General features: G+C 34.8%; 1 long non-coding RNA gene across 1 annotated transcript; it reads left to right on the top strand.

The window, feature by feature from the left end:
• Positions 1-1,354, top strand: LOC104213204 (uncharacterized). Its single transcript, XR_011404531.1, has 3 exons — positions 1-98; positions 192-385; positions 468-1,354. It is a non-coding gene; the product is annotated as an uncharacterized lncRNA (long non-coding RNA).
• Positions 1,355-19,639: the final 18,285 nt, after the last annotated feature.

Here is a 19,639-nt window from a genome sequence, read left to right as displayed (position 1 = left end):
ACCACCAGAAGCAGTATGGAGAATTTATGAATTCAGTCTAAATGAAATGCAACCTCCAGTTATTAACCTTCAACTACATCTCCCCGACAAACATTCAGGTACACAAATTTTAAAGTTACACACTTAAAATTGCTGCATATTTTGATACAAAATTATAAATATGAAAATTCTAACTTTATATCAACCCTTAGTATTTTATTGGAAGAACCGTAATTTGCAAAGTATCATCGCGTGGGACAACAACAGGCAAACCCTGCTTACCGAGTATTTCAAGACGTGCTCCATCGACACCGAAAAGAATTCCCTCAACATTATGTTTGGAATCCTCAGGGAAAGCTTTGGACAAAAAGAAAAACAAGATCTGTCATTGGTCGAATTGCAACTGGTAAGGCATACAACACTAGTTTTTAAATATATACACAGCTCCTTCATTTATCAATTTTATTAACATATACTAAATAATGCAGCTAATCCTACGGAGGGAGAAAGGTATTATGAGCGGTTATTACTAAACCATGTTAGAGGACTATTTTCATTCAAGGACGGACTTAATGTCAATGGAAGAGAGTGTGACACCTTTAAAGAAGCAGCCAAAGAAAGAGGGTTATCAGAATCAGATGACAACATATCAGAATGTTTGCGTGAAGCTGCCCTTTTCAAAATGCCATCAGCTACTTCGCAACAATTTTAGTACACTGTAACCCCCACAAACATTAGAAAACTCTGGGATACGTATTTCGAGGATATGTCTGAAGACTTTGGAAGGATACATGAAAACTCACCCACAACTCAGCTGCAATGTACTCTTAAGAGTATTAATTATTATTTGGAGAGTATGGGCAAAAGCATCAACAAATATGATCTGCCTTGCATTGATCACCAATTGCCCGAAGTTGTCCAATCGGAATGCAGAGAAGTTGTTGAAGAAATGTCTGTGCAAATACTCACAGAAGATTTAGAGGCACAATCAAAATTAAATCCTGAACAAGAGCAAGCTTTCAACACCATTTTGCATTCAGTCGATTGTGGAACAGATAGTTTATTCTTTGTTGATGGACCTGGAGGAACTGGAAAAACATACTTATATCGAGCATTGCTGGAAAATGTTAGATCAAGAGGTATGATAGCCTTAGCAACAGCAACCAGTGGTGTAGCAGCTTCAATTTTACCAGGAGGCCGTACAACTCACTCTAGTTTTGACATTCCTCTCCAAACAAATGAAACGACCATGACAAACATGTCCAAACAAAGTGGTGCGGCCAAATTGATTCAAAAAGCAAAATTAATAATATGGGATGAAGCGCCAATGGCCAAGCGACAAACAATAGAAACAGTCGATAGGAGCTTTAGAGATATAATGGACATCGTAAACCTTTTGGTGGAAAAGTCATGATTTTTGGAGGAGATTTTCGTCAGGTATTACCAGTTTTCCAAAATCTACAATAGTAGAAATAGTCAATGCAAGTTTGGTAAAATCATATCTATGGCCTATGATGGAAAAAATAAAATTTATCAGAAATATGAGAGCAAGAACTGATCCAACATTTAGTGAGTTCTTACTTCGTGTTGGCAATGGAAAAGAGCCTACAATAAAAGATAATTTGATCCTTCTTCCAGAACATTTGATTGTCAAGTATAATAGTGATGGTATTGCTGAAGAATGCTTAATAAACGAAATATACCCATCACTACAAGAGAATGCTAACTCTGCAAAATATGTAACGGAGAGGGCTATCTTAGCAAGCAGAAATGAGCATGTTGATAATGTTGCGGAAGCCAAATGTATATAGTGTGAATAAGTCACAACTACTATACCAAAAATTATGACAGCCACCAAATAATAAATAAGACAATAAAACAACAATAAAGGGAACACCAGAATTTACGAGGTTCGGCTAATTTTGCCTACTCCTCGGACACAACCAATATTTTATTTCACTCCAAAAATACAAGTGAAATAATACTAAAGAGAGAAGATACAAATGCCTTAAACAGATGAGAAGGCAAATGAGAGGTGTGTTTCAATCCTAAACATTAGGCCTTCTTTTATAGGGGAAAAATCCCCCCAAACTTAACTCCCAACCAATGTGGGACTTTGGCATTTTGCCAAACTTCAACAAATCTCCACCTTGGCAAAATTCCACATTTTCAATTCTCTCTCAATAACAAATTTTGGTTGTGTCTTCATCTTCAATCTTCAGTGTTCAACAATGTTGATCAAATCCAAACAATGTTGAAACTTGACCGCAGTCACCACCTTTGTCAGCATATCAGCAGGATTCTCTGTAGTATGAATTTTCTTCACCGTGACTCCACCTTCTTCTATGATTTCTCGTACGAAATGATACCGAACATCAATGTGCTTCGTCCTTGCATGATAAACTTGGTTCTTCGCTAATTGAATAGCACTTTGACTATCACAAAAAATTGTGATACCTTTTTGTTCAACACCAAGCTCCTTTAGCAATCCTTGAAGCCAAATTGCCTCTTTCACAGCATCTGTAATAGCCATGTACTCTGCCTCTGTTGTAGACAAAGCAACTGTTGACTGCAAAGTAGACTTCCAACTAACTGGTGCCTTTGCAAAAGTAAACACATAACCAGTAGTTGATCTTCGTTTGTCCATATCACCCGCAAAATCTGAGTCACAATATCCAACTACAAACTGATTGTCTTCCTGCTCAAAAACTAACCCGACATCTACAGTATTATGAATATACCGTAGAATCCACTTCACAGCTTGCCAATGCTCCTTCCCTGGATTGTGCATATATCTGCTAATAACTCCAACAGCTTGTGAAATGTCAGGCCTTGTGCAAACCATTGCATACATCAAGCTACCAACAGCATTTGCGTATGGTACCTTTGACATATACTCTCGTTCAGCTTCATCCATTGGCGACATAGTAGTACTTAGCTTAAAATGGGAAGCAAGTGGAGTACTAACTGGCTTAGTCTTGTCATCTATGCCAAAACGTTGAAGTACTCTCTTCAAATATTCCTTTTGAGATAAACAGAGTTTCTTTGAACGTCTATCTCTAATTATCTCCATGCCAAGAATTTTCTTTGCCTCACCCAAATCCTTCATCTCGAACTCCTTCTTCAGTTGAATCTTCAACTTATCAATTTCTTCCGAATTCTTGGAAGCTATCAACATATCATCAATATATAGGAGAAGATATACAAAGGAACCATCTTTAAGCTTGTGCAAATACACACAATGATCGTATTTGCTTCTCTTGTACCCTTGCCGCAACATAAACTCGTCAAATCGCTTGTACCATTGTCTAGAAGATTGTTTCAATCCGTACAACGATTTTTCAAGTTTGCACACCATATTTTCTTTTCCAGCAACTTTGAATCCTTCTGGCTGAGTCATGTAGATTTCCTCCTCCAAGTTTCCATGTAAAAACGCAGTTTTTACATCCATCTGAACTAGTTCCAAATCCAATTGTGCTACCAAAGCCAACATAATTCTAATGGAGGAATGTTTTACAACTGGAGAAAACACTTCATTGTAATCAATTCCCTCCTTTTGAGCATATCCTTTGGCCACCAATCTTGCTTTGTAGCGAACATCTACTTGGTTAGGAAATCCTTCCTTCTTTGCAAATACCCATTTGCACCCAATTGCTTTCTTTCCCTTCGGGAGATTGGCCAATCTCCATGTATGATTCTGATGAAGGGACTGTATTTCATCATTCATGGCAATCCTCCACTTATCTTCTTCTGAACTTTGGACAGCGTCTTTATAAGTAGTAGGAACATCATCAGCTACAATTGAGGTTGCACAAGCAACCGTCTCTATGAGACGAACAGGTTTCGTTATTGTTCTTTTTGGCCTGCTGGTTGCTATTGATTCAAGTTGTTGTTGAGATTCCTGAGTTGGAATCTCCTCTACTGGCTCTCCTTCCAGAGGGTAATCTTCATTTGTTTCCTCCTCTGCTTCTTGTGTAGGAAAAATAAATTTTCCCTCAAACTCCACCTGCTTAGAAGCACCTTCATTTTGTTTGGTATCTTCTGTTACCTTATTTACCATAGCAAATTCATCAAAGGTAACATCTCTGCTGAATATTACTTTCTTTGTCATAGGGCACCATAAGCGATATCCTTTGACTCCAGAAGTAATTCCCATAAAAATAGCCTTCTTTGCCCTTGGATCCAATTTTGACTCCGTCACATGATAATATGCAGTTGAGCCAAACACGTGCAAAGAGTTATAATCTACAGCAGGTTTTCCGTACCATTTTTCAAATGGTGTTTTGCCATCAATAGCAGCAGATGGTAGACGATTAATGAGGTGACATGCATATGTAATTGCCTCAGCCCAAAATTCTTTGCCCAAGCCAGCATTGGACAACATACACCGTACCTTCTCCAGCAAGGTCCGGTTCATACGTTCTGCCACTCCATTCTGTTGTGGTGTATGTCTAACAGTGAAGTGTCGGACGATGCCATCATTTTCACAGACCTTATTGAAATGATCATTTTTGTATTCACCTCCATTGTCTGTGCGAATACACTTGATCCTCCTGCCTGTTTGATTCTCCACCATCGTCTTCCATTTGAGAAAAATTCTCAGCACTTCATCTTTGTTTTTCATTGTATACACCCACACTCTTCGAGAAAAATCATCAACAAAGGTTACAAAATAGTGCTTCCCACCCAATGAAGGTGTTTTGGAAGGACCCCAAACATCAGAGTGTACATAATCCAAAATGTCTTTAGTATTATGGATCGCTGTACCAAATTTAACCCTTGTCTGTTTCCCTTTGACACAATGCTCACAAAACTCCAAGTTGCAAGCCTTTACTCCTTTTAACAATCCTTGATCTGATAGAGTTTTCAAGGATTTTCCTCCAGCATGTCCCAAGCGCATGTGCCATAGCTTGGTTGCTTCTGCCTCTTTGTCGTCACTGGATGTTACTGTCGCTGTCCCAATAACTGTACTGCCACGATAGCGGTACATATTATTATTCTTCCGATTAGCCTTCATTACCACTAGTGCACCGGAGCATACTCTCATCACTCCATTTTCTGCAATGATTTTGAACCCTTTTGATTCTAGGGCTCCCACAGAGATGAGATTCTTCTTCAAATCCGGTACATATCGAACATCTATCAATGTTCTGATCATTCCATCATGGTTCCTTAATCGTATTGAACCAATGCCATATGAGGTAAGAGGGCTGTTATCCGCTGTGTGGATGACTCCATATTCTCCTTCTTGAAATTCCATGAACCAGTCCCTGTTGGGACACATATGATAGCTACAAGCCGAGTCCATCAACCATATGTCTGATGATGTTGATGACTCTGTTGTAACTAATGAGAAGTCTGAATCATCACAATCAGCTACATTTGAATCCATAATGGCCTTTCCATTGTTATGTTTGGCCTTATTCTTCAACTTCGGACAGTCTTTCTTCCAGTGCCCTTTTTCTCGACAAAAGGCACATTCATCTTTGCTGGGTCTGGATCTTGACTTGGATCTTCCCTTCTTTGTCCTCGTTTGATTTTGAGGACGACCCCTCACAAACAGTGCTTCTCCTTCTCCGCCCTTCTGTTTTTCTCGCTTTCTTTGTTCATAGCTGTACAAAGCTGAACAAACTTCTCTGAGAGAAATTTCGTCATTTCCATGGAGTAGAGTAGTTTCAAGGTGCTCGTACTCATCAGGAAGTGACGCCAACAACATTAAGGCCAAGTCACCATCATCATAAGTTGTATCCATATTTTGCAAATCTGTGACCAACTTATTGAAACTGGTGATATGTTCATTCATCGTGGTACCAGGAACATAGGTGAAGTGAAACAGTCTCTTCTTCATGTACAATTTATTTTGACTGTTTTTCTTCAAAAATTTATCCTCCAGTGCTTTCCATAATTTACTTGCAGAAGTTTCCTTTGTGTATGGATATTTCTGCTCTCTAGCAAGGTAGGATCGAATGGTACCGCAAGCAACACGGTTGATAATTCTCCAATCTTCTTCTCCAATAACATCTGGTTTCTTTTCTTCAATGGCCAGATCTAGCCCTTGTTGAAAAAGGACATCTAGAACCTCGCCTTGCCACATCCCAAAATGTCCGGACCCGTCAAAAATTTCTACCGCAAATTTCGCATTTGACACAATTCTTGTCATAAGCGAAGATGCCAATGATGACGTATTGTTGACACTTGATGTAGATTCTTCTTGTTTATTGTCCCCCATATTTGACACAAATATTATTTAATAGCTGACGACACAAATCAAGATTATTTCCTTTCTGATGTAGAAGATCAGACTAAGCTGCAACTACAGAGCATACTCAGACAGAACCTTGACTCAGTTACCAAGATAAATCTTTTCTGATGTGGAAGATCAGACTATGCTGCAACCACAGAGCATACTTAGACAGTACCTTGGCTCTGATACCAATTGTTGCGGAAGCCAAATGTATATAGTGTGAATAAGTCACAACTACTATACCAAAAATTATGACAGCCACCAAATAATAAATAAGACAATAAAACAACAATAAAGGGAACACCAGAATTTACGAGGTTCGGCTAATTTTGCCTACTCCTCGGACACAACCAATATTTTATTTCACTCCAAAAATACAAGTGAAATAATACTAAAGAGAGAAGATACAAATGCCTTAAACAGATGAGAAGGCAAATGAGAGGTGTGTTTCAATCCTAAACATTAGGCCTTCTTTTATAGGGGAAAAATCCCCCCCCAAACTTAACTCCCAACCAATGTGGGACTTTGGCATTTTGCCAAACTTCAACAGATAACCTAAATGAGAGGTTGATAGATATGTTCCCAAGTGAAAGCAAAACATTTATTAGTTTTGACTCTGCAGAAGATAACACTAATAATTATTACCTGGAAGAATATCTAAATACTTTAACACCCAATGGTCTCCCCGCAGAGGTATTTTGTCATAGACATCATGATTTATAAATATATATATTTTGTTCCTCCACTATTTCTTTTTATTTTGCCTCAAGCATACACACCTGGAACATGCAATAAAAAATGATTTTCCTTTTAACTTTTAATTTCTTATGCAGGTTAGTATTAAAGGAGAATGCACTCATAATGCTACTCAGGAATCTAGACCCTTCAAATGACTTATGTAACGGAACAAGAATGATATGCAGAGGCTTTGACAACAACGTTTTACATGCAGAAATTATGATTGGTCATTGTGCGACAAAGCATGTGTTTATACCACGCATTCAGCTTTCACCCCCGGAGAATGAAGGATATCCTTTCAAGTTCATTCGGAAGCAATTTCCAGTACGTCTTTGCTTTGCCATGACAATAAATAAAGTACAAGGGCAAATCATTCCCAATGTTGGCTTGTATTTGTCACAAGATGTTTTTTCGCATGGACAACTGTATGTTGCACTTTCAAGAGGGATATCAATGTCCACAACAAAAGTTCTTGTCATGAAGAACAACCGACACGTAAAAATGGAACATATACCAAAAACATCGTCTACAAGGAAGTGTTAGGTACGACACAGACATCTAACATATTTGCAACGAATAACATAAGTAATTAGATTATTATCTATACTGCATAACTAACTAAATTGACTGATTTTACTTTTCAGGTTCAGACGACATATAATCATTGAAGTCCAATAATCGAACTCATAAAATAGAAAAATCATGATCAAAGAGGAGTATGGAATAGGAAGCTAATTCTATATGACATTTCGCAGCAAAAAGGACAATTCGAGATGTTGGTGTTGCACGACGTCTCAAAGGGAGACAATACAAACATTTATTCCTTCAAACTCCAGCAGCTTCTGAGGTATGACACTAATTTGCAAAAGTACTTGTAATTACAAGAGCTTTTTTCCTCCTTCTATCTACCTTTATGATAGTTCATCATTAACCAAATACATATGCAGCATGCCTCATGACTTGGTGTTTTTTCCTTTAAAAAAATTACAGAAATTAATACGACAAAGGAAGGAGGAAAAAAGCAAACTACCTAGAGTGAAAACAATGATGCATCTGCAACAAAACTCCGATCATGAAAGTAAATTGTAGTTGTTTCTATGGGAGTTAAGCACGATAGTAGCATACTAACATGAAATACTGCGAAGCTATAGTTACAGCGTTAAATAAATCGTCTAATGTAATAAGCTTAATTGCCATTAAAGATTATATTTAAACTAATATGCACTTACGCAGTACCAATGATACACAAAATGAAGTTGATGTTCCATTGTACTTTATATATGTAATACCTGAGATATTGTTGTCAACAATGAAGTCAACACATTAAGCTACTATACCTGAATTAACTTCTAAAGAAAATAATATTCACGTGATTTTATGAATTATGTACTTATTGACATTGGGTCCACGCGCCACGCGCGTGCCCAGAAACTAGTTATTATAAAAGCATGAATATAATATCAGTTTACAAAAATAACCTTATAATATTAAATATAATAACTTGTAAAAAAAAGACATAACTGAAATTCTAGATATTAGCCTTATAATCCTATTAGTTTTAGGACATAATACTACATACCTCTAGGAATCCTATTTAGTATAAAGGCACGAATATAATGTTGATGGACAAAAATATCCCTTTTAACACTATTCTTGACAATAGATTTATAGGTTACTTTTGTCAAAAGAATAAAAATCAAATTCTAACAAAATAAGTAGTTCCGGATGAAATAGACTTCTTATCAAAATTGGGTTAGCCGTGAATTAGGTCTTTCTGGTGCTTTGTTTAGTAATTTTTTTCCCCCTAATTTGCTTTGTTATTTTAGGTTTACGTTTATTTGTTTTTATTTTTTATAAAGGAAAAAGTAATCTGATAACTAAAATAATAAAATGATCAAAGAAAATATAGCAAAGTAAAACAATTTATTATTCCTATCAAGTCAAAATTGTAACCAACTAAATTTATAATCTTCGAAAGCTAAAGTGTTCTTTATATAAATTACTTCGTGTAGGATAAAAATATAATATTTAAAGCTTTAAATTTAACTAAAAACAGAGTTTTTAAGAATTTATACTGAAATTTATAATAAAGTTTTGTTTAATTAAAGACTAATTTCATGTTGAATAAAATTATAATAATTCAGATTTTACTCAATACATAGGACCTTTAATTCAACTAATAATCAACAAAAAATTTGTTATTTGACTAAAATTGTGACATTTTAGTCACAATTTTTAACATCTTATAAAATTCTTTCATTAATTAAATTGTATTGTTCCTTCATATAAATAAATATTTAAATCACCATGTCTTATTATTAACGTGCAATGCACGTTCATAGATACTAGAGTTTAACATCTTTAAAAATCCATAAGAATGAGGTACAAGTTGCTTTGATACCAACTTGTCACGACCCGAATTTCCCACCATCGGGAATGGTGATGGCGCCTACTCGTAGAAGCTAGGCAAGCCACAAAATTTAGAAAATTCTTTACTCCTTTGTTTTAATCCTTTTAACAACTTGCATTAACGGGTGATAAACATTTAAATAATAGCGGAATATGAGATTAAGCGGAAGACTTAAACAAAATAAGCCAAAATAATACAGAAATCAACATATGCCTCTACCCAGAAACTGGTGTCACAATATTCACGGACTATCTATGATTACTACATACAAACGTTTGAAAGAAGGAACCCTGTCTGTCTCGGATACAATGATAACAGAACAAAATAACTGGTAGAAAACACGTCGGGACTGCAAACACCTGCAGGACTACCTCGGAATCTCGGTGGATTGAATGATGGCTCCCAAGCTACTGCCGCTGACCCAGTGCTGCTCCGGTATCTGCACATAAGTGCAGCGTGTAGCATCAGCACAATCGACCCCATGTGCTGGTAAGTGTCTAGCCTAACCTCGGCGAAGTAGTGACGAGGCTAGGACCAGACTACCAAATAAACCTGTGCAGTTCCAATATGTACAACAGGAAAAGAAATACAGAAATAACCAGTCAATGTAGGAGGGAAAACATGCTGTGGGGGAGATAACAGTTCCGAATAGCAAGGCACCAAGTAAAGAAAGAAACAACATGGCTCGAATATCAACAAAGAATCAGAAATGAACAATTGCACAGCATCACCCTTCGTGCTTTTACTCTCGTCCTGACCAAGCAATTATATAATAAAAGTGTGCACGGCATCACCCTTCGTTCTTTTACTCTCGTCCTCACCAAAATAATCATATGATAAAAATGTGCACGACATCACCCTTCGTGTTTTTACTCTCTTTTCCTCACCATATAATCAATAAAATCGGCACGGAATGGTACATCGTGCGGCACGGCATCACCCTTCATGCTTTACACTCTTTCCTCACAATAACAAACAATGCACGACATCACCCTTTGTGCTTTAACACTCTTCCTCACCCAAACAACAATCACAAATAAAGGGGCAAGTGAATAAATAAAATCATAATAGGAATCCCGGCAAGGGAACAATAATTAAGCAATTAAATCTCGGCAAGGGAACAACATCAATAATATCATCATCCCGGCAAGGGAGATAACCAACAAAGCAACAATATCCCGGCAAAGGAACAATTTAATAACTCTTTCTCTTTCTTTCACTTTTATTTCATAACTCACTTTACCACTTGAGCCAATGCTCCAAAGGGTTCAATCATCTCATATACTTTCACATTTCGTAATATAACTTGAGCCAATGCTCCTCGATGTTCAAAGGACACAATTCCTTCCACAAACCTTTCAAAACAATTAGAAATCATCACTAAGGCATGAAAGATATAAGAAATCAAGATATTCACAATATAGAGACTCAGGGTCATGCTAGACACCAACGTATAGATACTCGTCACCATACCTATACGCCGTACTTGTCAAAAATCATGACCAACTATTTTTGATCTCTTTCTCAACCACTGACCAAGCAACATGGTACATCTGGTATTACCATCTTTACAAATGCATGACAATAGCTCACCTTTACACACTCCCTTTAGAAATGCACCATCAAAGCCAATTACATTTCTATACCCTTCTAACCAAACTGTTTTCAAAGCATGTAGACAAATGTATATCCCCTCAAAGACCTCTTTACCAGATTCTATTTCTTTGGAAGTCCTCACCACGAGAAATTTTACTTTGAGTCTCACATGCCATGTCATATTTGTGTGAGACTCTTCAAAGTTGGACATTTGGACTAGTGGGTCCCATTTTTCTCTCTCTTCTAATTCGTCTTTCGCATCCCAAATAGCCCTTTTTATTTTTCTTTTTTTTACTCTACCAGAAACTTTTCCTTTACTCTCCACTTTAGAATTCTAAGGCCCCGTTTGGCCAAAATAAATTTGGAATTTATTTTTAAAACTCATGTTTGGCCATAAATTTGCTCATATTTTGGCAAAATTCCAAATCCCAAAAGCACCCCAATTGCTGATTTTGGGCTAAAATCCCAAAATTTGGGAATTATATACATGTTTTTCCAAAATAAAGTTGGAAAATATGTTTTGAAAACGTATGTCCAAACACATTTTCATCTTCAAACCAAACTTCACCCAAATTAGATTTTTCAAAATAAATTTGGAATCTATGGCCAAACGCTAGCTAAGACATCACTTTATTTATCCTTAATGCAAAACTCGTTAGTGTAGAGGAAACGACAACTCTTGGGGAATATATGGGTTAACGATGGAAAAAAATGATATATGGGAAATGGGTTTATAGTTTGTGAAGGGGATTGTGGGACAAACTAGGGTGAAAAAGTGACTCTAACGTATTTTTTCCTCACATATCAACTTTGGTTCTCTGTTTTTCTCTATTTAAAATTTATCAAATTATTATTAACTAATTGTTAATTATCTATTTAAACATATAGATTTTTTTTCCATCGCCTGAAAGAACCCAAAGCAGTCAGAGCAACGCAATATTAATTGAATAACTGTGGGTCATTATGTTAATAAAAAATGGCTTGGCATGGTATCCTTAAACAAAATCTCCATATTTCTTGCTTTTTATTCTTTTCCAAATAATGATGAAGAATTTTAAGGATATCAATTTTACTGTAAAATTATCTGATTAAACTGCTTTATCATTTTATCTGCGGCTAGTTTTAGATGAAAAGCTTTGTGATTTCAGGAAGTGATTTTATCTCTTCTGAAAATAAGTGAGAGAAGAATTAAAAGAGTGAGAAAACGAGTTTTGGGCTAAGGAAGGATCGAAGAAGAGAGTGATATCTTGAAATTCTGATTGGGATAAGGAAGGAGAAGTTTTTGATATAGTAAAATAAAGAAAAATTAAAAGGGGCGGTTTGGGGGGAGAAAGTCGAATTAAAAGAGAGAAAAAAAAGGGTAAAAGTGGGACCCACTAGTCCAAATATCCAGCTTTGAAGAGCCTCACACACATATGACATGGTATGTGAGACTCAAAGTAAAATTTCTCCCTCACCACAACAGTGCTGCTAGGGTTAGTAGTTCTTATCATATCAGCATAATCATAAATCCTAGCAAACTTCATTTTGTAATCACCCAAATACTTACCCATTACCTTCTGTCTAGCTCTAACACATATTGTTTTTTCTTCATACACACCATACTTAATCCTAATCAGCAACTCTTTAAGATTTATGTCAGGATGATTAATGATCTTATCTTTGTAATATTTAACTATCCAAGTTGTGTTAGCAAGCTTGTTCCTTGTGACTAGGAAGCATGGATGAACAGGGTAGTATGTATTAACAATGAAGTTCTGTGTGTGGCCCTGTAAACTATCTAAAATATGTCATATATGTCGCACCTCCTTTTTCCGCGCCCGCGAGGGTGCAAGGGGAGTTTTCTCCAATTAAAGGACAGTCGAAACGGGATTTGTTTGTTTGTTTCAGAGTCGCCACTTGGAATTTTAAGGCGTCCCAAGTCACCGGTTTTAATCCCTGAATCGAGGAGAATATGACTCTGTCTATTTAACAGTCTGCGCACCAGAAATCCGGATAAGGAATTCTGTTAACCCGGGAGAAGGTGTTAGGCATTCCCGAGTTCCGTGGTTCTAGCACGGTCGCTCAACTGTTATATTCGGCTTGATTATTTTTGATTTGTTAAATACATTTTTATTGCATGATTTTATTGTTACCGCTTCTATTTAGATTTAAAGACCCTTCTTTGAATCGAATCACGCGTACGTATATTCGTGTTATAAATTATATTTTTTAAACATGCGGAGTTGTGTCACGCGCACGTGTACACAATAATATAGATAATATTTTTATTAAAATAATCATTTTCGAAATTATGCTTTAAATAAAATCAAGAACATTCGCCCTTTGGTATAATTAAGTAGTGAACATCACATCTCGGGTTTTTATGAAATTAATAATGATATTCTCCGAGAAATCTCTTTTTAGTAAAAATTTGCTCGAAGTTGCGCGAACGCATAATCCGAATCGCCTTTAGAAGTATAATCAAGTCACGCGAACGCATCCTTAATTATGCAAATATTCTTGACAGTAATATAAATTCTCTACAAATGTTTATTGCATCCATCTATTTTTAAATGTAAGAGTCATGAGAAATCACTATTTGAGATGCCTCTAAATTCCTTGAAAAGAATTCACAATTCATTAAGTGTTGACCGCAAATTATATTTTTACGTGTGAATTATATTCCTCAAAAACCATGAGTTTAAAGAGTAAAATAAAAATAAAATAAAAATAAACAACGTGTGATTAATACTACCATTTTTATGGTAAATACAATATTTATCTACCCAAAAAGCGAATTGCGTATAAACTTAGGAAAACAATTGATTTAATAAATGAAGTAATATTTTTTTTTTGAAGAATTTTCATTGTTATATTTGGAGCAAACGCTATTTACACATTTTTTGACTTAAAATGTTACAATCTATAAATCCCATCCTTCTTTTACACCACTTGTTTTTAGTCCGAGGTTATAATTGTTTGGTTAATTTTGCTTACGAAGATTGAGTTTGAGATAAATAAACCAATTCTTATATTCTGCCTATGTGAATACTTTGCAAAAACTAACTCTATATTTTTGTAAAAAATCGTTGACATTATTTCATATATTAAAAGAAATGAGTTGATCGCGTTCCTAAAATAACTAAGTCATTTGTTATTAAGAAAGAGAACTAATCTACCAATTGATTTAATACTATATTAACCAACTAAAACAAAACTGAAACTTAAACTAATAAAATTTAAATGAGTAGAAGACATCCTTATAATTCCAAACTTCATTTACTTGCCATGTTGAAGCTTTTCATGACATGAATTTACAGATATGTACCTGATATTGGAAGCAAAAGAAAATGATGATGAGAATCAGCAGCAATAATAACAGTACAATAGCAACAACTGCCCAGCAACAGTAACAACCCAGTAACAGACCGGTGGAGTAGTAATCCCAAAAACAAAAGCTTTAAGCTTTAAATGAAACAACAACCATTAATACTAATTTCAAACAAAGAAAGAAAGCAGTAGATTTTTTTTAGTTTTATTATTATTTTGAAAGCTTAAATATTTTTCGGAATTTTTCTCTCTTTTATTCTCTGTCCGTTTTTTCTCTCTATCTGTGTGTGTATTTTTTTTCGTATCTCTCTCTATTTCTGTCCATGTCTTGTGTTCAAGACTTCATATATATAATCTCATCCCATAAATCTTTTCATTAATTAAAATCAATACTTTTTCTCTACCCAACCCATTATCTTCTCACTCATCCCCATTACATTAAATAAACATATCACACCACCCCATTATATTTTGTCCCCCATGCTTCATTTAAAATAATGCAAGATTCCCCCTTTAAATTAAATCTTGTCCCCCCTTTATATTAAACAACTATATCACAACCCACCCCATTTCATTTTGTCCCCCATGCTTCAAATAAACAATTTCAAAATGTACAATTCCTAAACTACCCCTCACGACCTTACTGAAATTACCAAACTACCCCTGAACGTACTACAAATTTACCAAACTACCCATCAGCTATAACACATCAATTAATCAAACTTAACCAAAATATAGACAATATGATCAATTTCTAACAATGTTCAAACAACAATATGAACACGGATGAACATCATAACAACAATATCACATGAACACGATTTTAACAATATTTCAACAACAAATCACATGAACACAAATTGAACAACAAAGAACAACTAAAATTTGATTGAACAATATTTTAGCAACAAACAATTCTATTTTCGGATTCAACAACTACAACAAACAAGTATATTTAGATTTCTAACTTCAATCATATTGAACTTAAAATCAATTCTAACAACATTACAACCAACAATTCCTATATTAAACTTTATGAGACAAATTCAAGAAATAATCACAAATGGTAAACAAGAAATCAAGCTATACAAATTTCGGATTCAAGAACAATCAAACAAAGTATGAACATGAATTAAATCTATTTTAAACAACAAACATGATGGATTTAAATGATTAAACCAACATATTTCTCTAACACAACTAAATTCTTTAAACAAATAACAAGATCGACGAAGAAACAATTATGAACTTAAACTTGAACTTAACAATATTAACAATTTCTAACAATACATAAACTCATGAAACAAATTGAAGAAATAGTTAATTAAATTTCAATTTGAATCTAGCAAACATCAAACTAACAAATATTCACTTAAACAATAATACAAACATGAAATGAATATGAAAACAACTAATTAAACTTCTATTTTGAAATCTGAAAATTAATTTAACAAAACAACATGCACATGAACAAACTAGAAAAAATGATTTCAACGATAAACAACGAACAAAACAAGAATCAAATATTTAACGATTTTAACTTTGAGAAATATAAAAACGAAAATGGACAAAATAAAATTCAAAACTACTAACCGGATTGAAACGACGAACGACTAACCAACGACGAACACGAACTTAAGGAGTTGGCTGAAACAACATCGAAGCAGTAGCAATGGAGGTTAAGGAGAAACAGCGGCAACATCCGTTCGGAGCAGCCATGGCTGCTCGTCGCAGCTAGACACGGGCAGCAGTTGACGCGGCAGAACAGGAGCAGCTGGTCGACCATGGCAGCATGAAGCAGAAGCTCGCAGCTAGCAACAATGGCGAGGAGCTGGAGCCGCAACCTTGCACAGTTGAAGCAAGTTTGAGTAGCAGCAACGACGGCGTTGGAGCAGCAGTTCGGGAAGCCATGGATGACGCAGAGGCAGCAAGAAGAAGCAACAAACATGGCGTTATGGCCATGGCGATGGGTCAACGACGAAGACGCAGCCATGGACGAGCCTTTTGAGCTTGACATGGAGAAGATGGGCTTCTTGGTGGTGTGTGTGCTTGTGTCGAAGGAGACGAAGTTGCTGGAGCTTAAGGGGGAAGCCATGGATGAGCTTTGGAAAAACTTGGAGAAGTAGAAGCAAAAGTGGGGGGGGGGCGGATGACTTAGGTCTTTTTAGGGTTTTTCTTCTTTTCTTTTTGTTTTGTTTTGTAAAATGTAAGACAAAGGGGTTTGGGTCTTTTGGGTTATGGACTGGGTCGACCCAGTTCGAAATGGACTGGGTCGTAGGGAAGATTGGGCCATTTTTTGGGCCTGTGGCTTGAAATCGAAGAAGAGGCCCAATTCCGACTTTCTTTATATTTTCGCTCTCTTTTCTTCTTTTATTTCTCTAAAACTAAATTATAAAAATACTTAAACTATTATTAAGAACTAAATTAAGTTATAAAAGCGCAAATTAACTCCCAATAACAATTAACGCCCAATTAAGCATTAATTAAGCACAAAATTGTATATTTGGACATTAAATGCTAAAAATGCAAACGATGCCTATTTTTGTAATTTTTAATTTTTGTAAAACAAATTTAATTACTAACAATTGTAGAATTAAATCCTATATGCAAAATGCGACATATTTTTGTATTTTTTTATTAATTTAGCAAATAAACACGCACAGACAAATACAAATAATTATTCAAAATATCACAAAATTGCACACCAAAGAAAAATTATTTTATTTTTGAATTTTTTGGGAGTAATTCTCATATTGGGCAAAAATCACGTGCTTACAATATACATCTACTGGAGTTCAAACATTTTGCCCTGACCTTATTCCTCTCATTTGGCCTCAACTTTAACTGAACTCTTCTTTGTACATCATAGTCTTGTAAAGCAGATCTAAATTGTCTAACATTTTCAAGACCATTTCCAGTTGGAAAACAATTTTCTTATAGTTAGGGTCAAAGTAGACCTTTCTATTGTATCTTCTTGGAGGAAGGTTTTGTGCCTCGTCATCTTCATCTACATCATCATCATTAGTATCTTCACTACCTAGATCTGAACGGTCTAGGTACTGCTTATTCCCTCCCAATTTGCCAACATATTTAGCAGTTTTATCCTTGTAAATGTTTTCAAATCCAGGGTCAATGCCTATTGGGCCACTAGGTAGCTTCATCTAGTATCCCAACCAAAGAAAATTATTCCATTATGAAGAAAAGATAAAATAGAAGAATACTATTCCTACAATAAGAGAAATAACTTTTAAAACTAATTAAAACAAAGCTAATTAAAGTTGGTGTTCTCTGCACAAGAATGGTTCCCCTTTTCAATTGAAGTTTACGTCCTGTTTATAGAGACAAGCACAAGCAAAAATTCCCAAGGATGCCATCCTTGGCCTTAGATGTGGTCTGGGATGTCATCCTTCGTTTGAGTTACTCAATTTTCTCCAATTGTTTCTCCCACGGATGTCATCCTTGACTTTCTTTCTTTGCGTTTGTATTCTTCTTTCTGATCTTTTTCTTTTCCTGCAGTATTTATTTTATTTACACAAATATTGAATAAAAAGTAATATGTTTAGAAATAAAATATTATTTATTTAATATTATATATACTTAAAACATACACAATTTACACTTATCATATACCTAATAGGTTTTAGTTGGTTTTTGCAGATTGGATTGCCACGTTTGTGAAATTGTAATGCACGTGCTATGATTCAACTGTCGAACGTGTTTATTAGTTAACTTATTCTCGAGTTGAAGTGTTCATATAAGAATTTTGAAACTTTATCTACCGGCATAACAATCGGGTGCAAGTTCAACTGGCCAGGAGGCCTTTTTGCCTTTTTTTTTTTTTTTTTTTTGCATTTTCCTCATGATTATGAAAATTGTACAAATTATATTCAGACTACAACAACTAATACAAACCTATGAGGTAAAAAGAGGAAGAAAAAAAATACCTCCAGAAATTAGATGGAAAAATGTTAAAATCCAACAAAGGAGGAGTCAGAAACACATAAAAGGAGAAAGATCTAATTTTGGGTTTGTACTATTCAAAATTGCTCAATTTTACTCTTGGTTAGACTTTTAGTCCATTTATTCCCTTGTAATTAGCAAATCGATTTATATTTGCCCTTGCCATTAACGAGCTCCAACGTGAAATGGTCAGACTCCATCCGTCAAAAAATTTCAAGATAAAGGTCTAAATATACCTTTGAACTTTTATCTATTGTTTAAAATTACCCTAAGTTTGAAGTTCCATTATGGGTCAAGGGTGTGAGACTTAATGCTAATGGCGAGGTTAAAATTAGACCAAAAATTTAATAGATGGCAAAATTAATAATTGTTTCAGGCAGTATATATGACAAATGTGACCAAGTTCCCAACATAAAATATCAAGAAAACCAATCTTAATTTGTGGCCTAAATTAAGTAATATGATTTTGAACCTATCTATGTTCTTGAAAGAAGTAATTATTCATTAGATGTAAACTTTAACATGTTGCCAAATTGAATATTATAAATAGCTGAATATTTTATAGAGGACATAGGGTATATCAAAAATGCCAGATACTAAATCCAACATCAAACAAAAATTAAAGCAACATCCACATGGTATATGTAATATGTGTAAAAGAAGTTAAAGTTCCCATCTTTAGATCCTTATAATATGCACATAATAAAGAAAAAGAGAAGCATGGCTGCGATTGGTCTGGCACTTAAGTTTCTTTTCATAAAAAAATCTGCATTTTATTCATAATTAGAATTCTTAAAAGCCAATTGGGAAAATTAAGTTTCCATGCAAGAAACCTGGCACTTAATTTATTGTCACCTTTTTATCATGACATGGATAACTTTAATAATGTGCTACAACTTTTATCCAAAAATAAAAGATCTTAAAAGATAAGCCAAGTGCATTTAGGGGTCATTTTCTTTAAAAAATAAATATATAATAATAACAATAATAATAACAACGAACGAAAGATTATCATGAGTTTATATCATGTTTGGTTAGTCGTATAAGAAAAAATAATTGTCGCATAACTCAATATAATATTTTGTGGCCTCATTAAACTTTGCGTTGCTAATATACACATAAGTTAAATGAAAATTTGTGTATTATTTTATGCACTACATTACAAAGAATGGAGATAAAGTGATCCCTCCATCTTTAATTCGATATTTTTGGTTTGAGCTGTGAGAATAGTGAATCTCATATACTAATGACTAAAACTAAAAAATAATTCCTACATTAAACTATTCCTAGTCTAGTCACTCATTCACATCACTATACTTTCTTTTCTACTCTTACTTAATTGTTCCCTTAACTTTAGTCTTTTTCTATCACATGATGCATCTCTTTTTTCCACACACAAT

The sequence above is a fragment of the Nicotiana sylvestris genome, chromosome 12 (genome assembly GCF_000393655.2).
Source record: "Nicotiana sylvestris chromosome 12, ASM39365v2, whole genome shotgun sequence".
Lineage (NCBI taxonomy): Eukaryota > Viridiplantae > Streptophyta > Magnoliopsida > Solanales > Solanaceae > Nicotiana > Nicotiana sylvestris.
Note: the sequence above shows the minus strand (reverse complement) of the source record. Positions and strands in the feature narration are given on the sequence as shown.